Source organism: Papaver somniferum, unplaced genomic scaffold (assembly GCF_003573695.1).
Source record: "Papaver somniferum cultivar HN1 unplaced genomic scaffold, ASM357369v1 unplaced-scaffold_32, whole genome shotgun sequence".
NCBI lineage: Eukaryota > Viridiplantae > Streptophyta > Magnoliopsida > Ranunculales > Papaveraceae > Papaver > Papaver somniferum.
The window spans coordinates 1,839,250-1,849,367 of record NW_020643262.1 but is presented as its reverse complement, the minus strand read 5'-3'; the positions used below and the strand labels follow the sequence as shown (position 1 = coordinate 1,849,367).

The 10,118-nt window shown below is 34.4% G+C and overlaps 1 long non-coding RNA gene across 3 annotated transcripts; it reads right to left on the bottom strand.

Moving 5' to 3' along the window:
• Positions 1 to 2,904: 2,904 nt before the first annotated feature.
• On the bottom strand, positions 2,905 to 8,279 carry LOC113341828. 3 transcript variants are annotated; one of them, XR_003356161.1, is made up of 6 exons: positions 7,815 to 8,279; positions 6,479 to 6,936; positions 5,626 to 6,046; positions 5,235 to 5,358; positions 4,578 to 4,680; positions 2,905 to 3,226 (listed from the first exon to the last, which is right to left on the bottom strand). It is a non-coding gene; the product is annotated as an uncharacterized LOC113341828 (long non-coding RNA). The 3 variants fall into 3 exon arrangements; XR_003356160.1 differs by lacking the exon at positions 5,626 to 6,046 and having other exon boundaries at positions 7,815 to 8,275; XR_003356162.1 differs by lacking the exon at positions 5,626 to 6,046 and having other exon boundaries at positions 5,235 to 5,265; positions 7,815 to 8,274.
• Positions 8,280 to 10,118: the final 1,839 nt, after the last annotated feature.

The following is a 10,118-nucleotide window of genomic DNA, read 5'->3' as shown; positions in this document are numbered from 1 at the left end:
AAAAAATGTAAAATATTGTTTCTTAGGATGAAATATTCACCATAACCCATTCACATAATCATCACAATATATACAAGATTATGTCGTTGTCATATATACGAAGTTCAAAAGATAAACGTTATACTTCGTTGTCTAATTCTTTAATACTATGATCATACTAATATGATCATGTCACATTACTAGAGTATAATATACAATATATACATCTTCACATTTATGTTTTCAATATAGCACAACTTGAAAGATATGTTAGGAATGAAACAAGTTCAAGTCAGTATTACTAACCTCAAGTGGAAGGATGATGTCGTCGTTGAAGTTCGTTACTTCTTCATATTCTTCAAGTCTTTGGAGTAATACTTGTATGTCTCAACATTCCTAGACTTTCTAGTCTAACCTAAACGAAGTTGACTCTAATATTTAATCAAACGACTCTAGATGAGTTTTGAAACTAAATATGACAACCAAACTTGACATACCAACGCTTGGTGAGTTCAACCGAGCTATGCTCTAACCGTATTCAAAACTGGACTAGGTCTCGCGGTTTTTCTGCATTTGCAGTTTCCTCGTTAACGAAATCTTGTTGTGCCATTTACTTTACTTTTCCGCATTATAATTGTTTTATTATAATTAAAGTGAATTGCACTTTACGTTAACTCTTCAATACTTGATAGTAATCCTATAGAGTTCGGTTACCACTGAACCTATTATCAAGTACACACTTTGTTGTTGTATTGTCTCGATCTTGTATCCTTAGTCAATCACACAAGTTATCTTGTTGTTGTATTGTCTCGATCTCGTATCCATAGATGATTACACAAAGTGTGAACTGAATTGTCGTATTGTCTCGACTCTGTCCATAAATAATCACATTTGATAGAGGACTTATAGGTTGATAAATAAAAGATTGTGGTGTATTTGGGTACCCTCGTCTTTTCAAGGTACAATACACGTACCCGGTACACGTACTTACCCTGTCGAATAATTTCAGATGCATCAGAATTATTTCTATGAGATAATCCGCATTTAAATCTCTCTAATACACATATAGACATGATTAATCACATTTGCGACTCAAGAAAAGTCTTAAAGTGTTACATGAAAATTGTTAAGCTTATTATTCAATTGGCTAGTTTCGGCTAAGCATTATACACGGTTCGATTACGGTTCATCCTAACCATAATGTATGTTTTGTTATGTTAAAATCAAGTCAAGTTTTTCATCTAATGGTGATTATTGATTGCTTGATTCCAAATCTATCTTAGCTTAAACCTAAAACAACCTAGATCTTGAAAGTCTATAAAGGGAGAACCTCAAACAACTGGGATCTTTGAATCCCTGACAATATTATTGTGTGTCCTAGTTGTAAACTAGTGTCGTCCTCTCCTTAAAACCCTTCTAGGATTTAGCGACTGAGAATACTTCACATAGGGATTCGTGAATCCAAGTCTAACTATCGTTATGTTGAGTAATCGTGTATCATGATCTTGTTTTGATTGTCGAGTCTTGCTCCAACAAATAAGATAGATAGAAATCACAAAGTTTCTTCGTCTCAGACTTTGTGATTCCACAAGTTTATACTTGTGAGGTGAATGATAATCTAGGATGCTCTTCGGGAGTCATAAGATCGGATTTTGAGGTTTGCTATACTTTGTCTATTGCAATCGATGTCCTACCTCACCTTGGTCTTTGATCAGAACGGAAATCACATATATGCTTATCTGTGGGAGGCAAATTATTTTGAAGTCTTTAATTAAGTTGAAGCAACTCTTAGACTGTAAAGGACGTCATCTAAGGGAATCAATTGCGCGGAGTCCTGCTGGGATTCAAAAGAGTAAGGAGCGCGAATATAACTGAATTGTTGTGGCGGTTTAATTCGGTCGCAACTACATTCCTGTCCGAAGTTTTGATAGTAGGCTAGTGTCTGTAGCGGCTTAATACAGTTTGGTGTTCAAATCTGAACTAGGTCCCGGGGTTTTTCTGCACTTGTGATTTCCTCTTTAACAAAATTTTTGGTGTCTATGTTATTTCTTTTCTACATTATATTGTTTATCTTTATAATTGAAATATCACAAGTTGTGCGTTGAAATCAATTCAAGTAGATAAGTCAATCGCAATTGTTGGATACAACTTGATTGATTCTTGGATATTGATCTTTGGAATCGTCCAGGTACTCTCACGGTATAACCAGGTTCACAGACTAGTCTCTGTAACATTCTGATTGTGAGAAAAAGAATATAAGCTCTTGATATCTTTCCTCATTAAGATTCTTTAAGTTGAACTCTCGGAATTATATTTGAGTTTAGTTCATACAGGTTTCCTGAAAAAAAGTTAGTGGTGTATTTTGGTAACCCCACGTTTTCATTATTAATCACTCTTCCGCACTGTATACAGTAACTAGGGCTTAACCCGTGCCGTAATGGCACGGGCGTTTTCTTTACTTTGTGATTTAGCGACGTAACTTGTTTTCCTTTTAATATTTTTTTGTCAAATCATGCTTCCACATAATGTACACAATATCATTAGTCATTGCATTATACCTAAAATGTTGCACGGACGTTGTTAATAGGGTACTAAATTGGTACTAAATTATTTGGAAGTTAATAGGGGTACTAAATTGGTACTAAATTATTTGGAAGTGTACCAAATTTCATATAAAACACAATATTTTTTACCTTGTCTTATATGGAATTTGGTACACTCCTTAATATTTTGGCACCCCTATTAGCACTCATTGGTAAGTAACATCATTTTTAATCGGTAAAACAGAAATAAGCACCAAAAATCACGATTAATTCTAACAAATATTAGATTACAAACAGGTAACAAACACTAAATCTGGAATTTAAATTTGGTGAAATGCTCTCGGGTTAGCCCAAAACTGAAGGGTTGAAGCTGCAACATATATGAAAAACAATATAACAAATGTGCAACTTTTCATTATGGCAATAAAGAAAAAGAAAAAAAGAACCAAATAAAAAAATTCGGATTGTCAAATGGGGGAGCTAAATATAATTGAGATCTCAAAAAATATAAAAACTTCTGTATCAAAACCAACTATCGTACTTGTCAACGAATGATAAACCATCGTCGCTACCCTCTAGATGCTTACTGAATCAGCAGTGAACAACCTAGTATGAGAACACATTCTGCTCCACATGAGGTATCTAATTAGGTTCCTCACCATGCAATCTTTTATGATCTTGACATCCCAAAGGTAGGTTATTCGCTGCATCAAAAAATTCAAAACCATGATTAATTAATCAATAAAACAGTTAAGTAACCTAACAACAAATGATATTGCCGATCAAAAAACAACAACAACTAATGATGCTACCCATCAATCAAAAACAGTGAGAAAGTTATTTCCTTTATCAAGCAATGATGATGTGCCAAATGCATTGAAAATGGTATAGGCTTTGATAATTTTTGTACCAAAATGGTGTGAAGCAACTAAAGTTTGTAGATTATATATTTTCACCCTTAGTGATTTTGATTCTTTTTGTATGCATTTCACACAGATTGTTTAATCATGTAACTTAGCATTCCAAACACAAAAATAAGAAGATTTTAAGAAGCCAGATGAATATATATGTAAGTCAAGCCACTACTCCAAATTCTTCGCGTCTTTATCACTCGCGCGGTACCATATTCCCACTCATAAACAATTACCAGTACTAAGAATCGCCAGTACCATCGAGTGATACAGGAACCATAATTTTAGTTAAAATTAAAATTAGCTAAAAAAACAAAGGGGATGAACAATGCTTAAAAAGCGTTGTATCCGCACCTTAGTGCTCTTATTGAGCTCAAAGTTCTCTCCCGCCATTGAAACCGGACATAGGTTTCTAAAATTTTAATCATGTAAAAATTTTAGGGTAAAAATCAATCTACCGTAAACAAATATATATATATATATATTTGTTGTTTTGTAAAAATAGTTTTCTTGTCTAGACAATTTGGAATACTGAATATCTCTTATTTCATGAAAGCATGATCTTTGGTCTTGTAAATACGGGTCAGCATATGCACATGTCTGCATTAAAAGTAATACCAAATGACTGGTAATCAGTTACACCGCATGCGACATAAAAATATAAGACAGATAAAAAGAGTTCAATGTAGAGTAAATGCTTGCTACTGTCACCACGTCTTAATAAGAATGAATTTGTAGAGTAAGTGCTTGCTGTATACTCTCCGAATACAAAATGGAACCTAACTTTATTACTATCCTGAAACTTTCCCTCTTACTTTTAGTACCTACTCATACAACACATTACACTCAAGAGCTCACATAAAACATATATATGTATCATATAGGATACACTGCAGGAGTAATCTCATTCCTTTTATGCGCGTAATCTCCATCACTTGCTTCGTAACTGTAATTTTTTAGATTAGTTCAGGCCATGTTTAACCTCTCTTATTTGGTGTCCAGTTCTCTACTTGGCTCTGCATATTCTTCCCCCACAGAAATATGGGGGTGTGTTCTGTATGTTTTTACTTGGGTCAACATATTTGGATTTCATTAATATCTTGTGCAGGCAAATCAAATGTCCTTTCGAAGGATTGAGTCATACCTGTAATTAAGAAAGCTGATTTGGTGCGACTCCTATATCTCGACGTGTGGATGTACATACTTTATAGCCGTGTGTAATTAATTTGAGCCGCCATCATCTAAACCTGAAAAATATATTCATATTGGGATTATTCAATATTGGTTGCTACTACTCAGATTAAACACAGGAAAATAGATGAAATGACCTTATTTTCTTCCTTAAAGATGATTAGATGCCAAAGGATAACTAATTAAACTGGTTTGTATTGATTTGAAGGAGAGGTGGAATTTTAGATCCAACAACCTCTGAGACTTATAATCCACTGGAAAGTCTTCACTTCAAACATCTGAGTGCTTTCACGCAAATAATATGACCGTTTATTTGTAAACTACTAATGGGAAATGTGGAAAGAATCTATAGTCACTAACGAAGTACATACAACAACATAAAAAATTGGACGGCATTTGCTCTGAGTTACTGTTGACAATGAAATCATCGGCAGCTTGGCGCACTTAGCTTCAGTTCATTTAGACACTAACATGACACATATACATTTAAATTTGGTTACATTTATGCATTTGTCATTAAACTTATCGCATATAATTTTTAATTTGATTAACTGTCATGAAAGCAGATGAAGACCACTTAAAAAGAAATGTAAACACTTTAGTAACTTACGATGCTTCAGATTCACCTAGAGTACCATGTCCTGCTTCAATTTGTACCATGAGTCATACATTTAAAAGAAAAAAAATTAGCAGCTGCAACTTTGAATCATGAAAATGTTATCATCGAAACTAACCTGCAAGATTCATGGATATATATAAATTTTGATATCTCGAAAGACTAAAAACAAACAAAATAATACTCGGTTGCAGACATATATATATCGAAAATTCTGAAATCTAAGTTCCTCGAACGAAAATATGTTGAAAGAAGCAAAAAATAGATCCATGATGATGACGATGATAATGATTACATCCGGAAAAAAATATGGTCGCAATAATGAATACATCTACAAAAAAGTATGGTCAACAAACAAAGGTTGTTGAAGATAAAAGAACCATACCAATCTCATTGAACTAAGCATTTTTAGTCAAGGTTTTTCACATCTGGTTCATTAGCGAACTTTTTCTTCATTTTCCTAACTCCCTTTTTACTGTAACAAATTAAAATTTAATCTCCTTGGAAAACAGTAAAGAGTCTTGTTTAACTGTTATAAGTGTGTTATCTTAACTTCAATTTTTATTGCAAAGCAAAAAACTTCCAGCTGGACAACATCAATCCTGCCATTTTCTTCAAAAAGAAGAACTTTCTTACATGAGAACCCCTTGTTTGATTCCTTTCCTATTTCACATACCATAGATGATAGCAAGAAAGATAACATCAAATGGGAATCCCCACTGCATCATTTTACTAAGCACGTCAATAACCTTCTCAAAAATACATGATGTACAGGCTTAAACGAAATAGGCTATATTGCGAACAACCTATAACAAAGAAACAAACCAAAATTCATCATGTCAGGATCAAACACAAATTTAGATTATCAATTCAATCTTACCACACTGTTCTTCGACGAAAGATTTTTTCCTAAGCCTAACTCTGGACTACTCTGGGTTATGAAAATCTAATTGGAATCTCTAAAAATCAGATTGAACGATCAAGCAAACCTCAAACAGTCGCATGCAATTAATGTAGCCAGACACGAATGAAAATCCAGGATTAATTATATGATACACAGAGAAATGTCAGAAACAAAACCCTTAAAAAGAGAAGAACAAACCGGTCAAAACCCTAAGTTTTTTCTCTATAATTGGATAGAATCATCAAGACCCATTTTATAACTTCTCTCAAACTTCAAAACCATATTCATAAAATGTCACAATTTCACACAGAAAAATGAAGTGGAAAAAACTTACTTCTGTGGAAAAACGATAGTAAATGACTTATTGTTTCAGATGTAGACATGGGTTCTTCAATCGGAGATCTAAAATTGACTTTTCCAGATTTACACAGTGTATTGGATAAACTCGAGAGGGATTTTCTCCTCCTATTTCTTCCTCTATCTCTCCTTCCCCATGTTGTTACTGATTTTCGTTTGTTCCAAAGAGGGAGTGAAACATCACCTTTGAGTTAAGTGTGTGAACAGAAGTTTAGAGCATGTTTACACTCTCTTTTGAGCCATAGGATTCAAAATACAAAAGACATCTGCACCATTACCGTAGATTTATCTCTTGGGAGAGTAAATCTGGACCACTACTTACGCAGGCAAAGTTGTCCGTGCCATGTATTCTAGATATCCCTCACCTGCTTTTGATCAGGTTCCAACGCCATCAAAACCGAATGTTTTAGGTAATCTCTTACTCCAATTTCGTAACTGCAAAAAGTAAATAAGAAAATGAAGTCACTGAGAATGGAAAACTGACAAACATGGCAATGAGAGAAGGGAGTCAATAATAAACAAATGAACTAAAAAAATACGTTAGGAATGAAAGAGATCCATTGGAAATACATGATACATAATACATATAGGGGTTAAACTAATAATCAAGCCAGATCAATGTAAGGATAAGACTTTCCCTCGACAGGTGCCATGTTAAAAGATATGTAACAACCTTGTTACAACTGACTCAATCCTACACTCCATAGTTCAAACCCGAGGAGTCAAGTAGATAAAAATGGTGTTGCTTACATTCCGCAGTTCAAACCCACGTTTCATTTCATAAGGGTGTTGTTAATGGTTTCTATAAGGCTTTATGATTATCTATTTATGATTATAGATAATCAAAAATAGATAAATGATTTTAGTATAATCATTTTTATAATAAATTTTCACAAACACCTTTATCAAATAATTGATTATCTTAAAAAAATGCTCCCTAAAAGTAGTGGAAAAAATAATGATTTAGAACTTTTTTCTAAGTTTCCTAGTGTTTTTTTAACCCTCTCTTGATAGTTTATAGAAAAAAGAAGAATAAACAAAACTCAATTTTATTAAGAAAAAATAATTGATTATAATAATTTTTAAACAACTTTTTTCTGTTTATGGAAATAATGGATTTTTTCAATTATGATTAAAATAAGCAATTATTGTAATGGTTACCAAACGCATATAGAATGCATTATAATCTGCATAATGGATTATGGGATGATAATCCATTAAAATAATGGTTACCAAACAGCCCCTTAGGCCAACAATTGAAGGAGAGTAGATAAAAATAAAATTACTTTATGAGAGAACATTTTGGTATTTACCTGAGATAGATGGTTGCTCTATTCTCAATATGCATAACAAAAATCTGCAAGAATACAACCAAATATTAGGAAATTACAATCAAAGATGATGAAGAAAACGAAATCAAAATATGCCAATCCAATAATTGGATTGAAAAAAGGAATCCATCATTGGCATATATCGTATCCTACAAAATGAATTCATGGTATGAAGAACTACACAACTGACTTTTACAAAGATAAATGTGAACAAAAAACTATCATATAAATTAATGATTTCCTAAGAACATTGAATACTTAGCTATAATGAGCGGAGGTCTAAGATCTGTACAATTGAACCGAAGGAAACATAATGCGAAATTGAAACACCAGTCTTCACGCTAACTCTCAGATTGTTATGGTTACTGTAAAGTCGAAGTGTATGAACCAATCAAACTGGAGGAATCAATTCTACCATTATTCATATTTGTTCGGCTTCTTTGCACACAAATTTCTTCTCTTGCAGATGTTGAAATAACTCTAATAACTTTCCACAATTTTCATTAGACAGAGAGGTGAAATCAAGCGAACGAGTGGTAAAGCGGGTAAAGTGTCTAATCTCATTAGACAGATTAGGTGAATATTTCTCAAGGGATTATTAGTCTGATGTAACATATGAAATTGATTAGCTGAGTATAAATCAAAAGGATTGAATGTCGCCAAGTTGTTAATGGTTTATGTAATCGGCTATGGGAGAAGTATAAGTGGGAGAAAACCTTAATTTATGGAGTGCATCTATGTGCACCCCTACTAAACCAGGGGTGCACATTCATCCCATCACTATTGGTTATATCTTTAACCCAAGTTATTGACTTATTTATAATTTCTGGATTTTGAATGTAGGTGAAATACATGGGGAATTGGAGAAATAAAATCCAGATTATTATTGTATCATCTCCCACGAGGCCCAACTTCTTTCTTCAAAATAATCCATTTTAAACCGTGTCCATTTCTTCTTCCTCACTTTTTTGCTACATCCGCAGACAATGATCAAAGACACTTGCAGCAGAACTCAAAACTGCTCTTATAATATTTGTGAGGCGGTCTACTTGCTCGTACACATGATCTATATTTCACATAAAATAGTTAAAGAAATTTGTTTGTTTTAGTGTGTACATATTTCATCATCAAACACGTGTATATAAGAAGATACGTGGAGAGCATGCGGACAAAGTCATCAAAACATGATGACACACATCCATAGCCAAGAAGCCCATCCCGTCGACGTCGGATCCTTGCCCGAACAAATCTAAGGGCAGAAGTTAAGATGTACCGAAAACACGGTGTACTGCGGAGCACCAAATAACTCCCGAAGAGTTACTTTATCTCATCCCCAAAAGAAGCCAAGATCAACGGTGGAGAGAAGGTGAACTGACATGGACGTGACAGGGGCAGAAGACACTTGTCTGACACGAGCAGCGCCTCAACTACCCGCATTAAACACTCTGAGCAGTGTACGTGTCGATCAGCCCGTGGAACGAACGAGGATGACTCTGCGTGATCAAGCAATGAACGAAGACCTCCGCGTGATGGACACAAAGCACAAGAAGATAAGGTTCCAACGGCCCTCAGAAATGGGTCCCACGCTCTAACCCTATAAATACCCCCTCTCCACCAAGAGTGGGGGATGGGGAAAAATCAGGGAGAGAAGGAGAGAGAAAGATAGTGAGTGTAAGTTTGTCCTTTACAATATACAGACATATGTAAACTCCAAAGTCACTCGACTATCTCTGTAACCATCAAGTACATAGTGAAACAACAACCCCGTGGATGTAGGCCTTAGTGCTGAACCACGTAAATCCCAGTCTTATTTACATTTCAGCACTTTATATTCGCCTAACGCTCCATGAGTTTTATTTTTATACTTCGTTTTCTTTATCTTTCCCTGCGTAGACGCCCCTCGCGATGTTATTGGATGAGTCTATGCTAAACCCGAAGGTTTTGAGCCAAGGAATCAATACAATTGTATTATCCGTGTGAGTGTGTACCTAGAGTGCGAACATTGTTTGTGAACATATTGATGCCTGCGTGATTTATGTGTTCACAATTTGGCGCTAGAAACAGGGACTTCGTCCCGGTAAAAGATTTATCTTATCCTGTGATTTCATATTAAATTAGCATATGATTGCTCTACTTCATTAGCTCTAACATTATTTATCTTTTGTTAACTTTACCGTATTCAAAAACACACCCGTTATCTTCGATAGCTCTGGCAGTATCTGTCGAAGCAATTTAAACTGGTTAAAAGATTTATTGCTTAGATCCATGGATTTACATTTTTTAGAT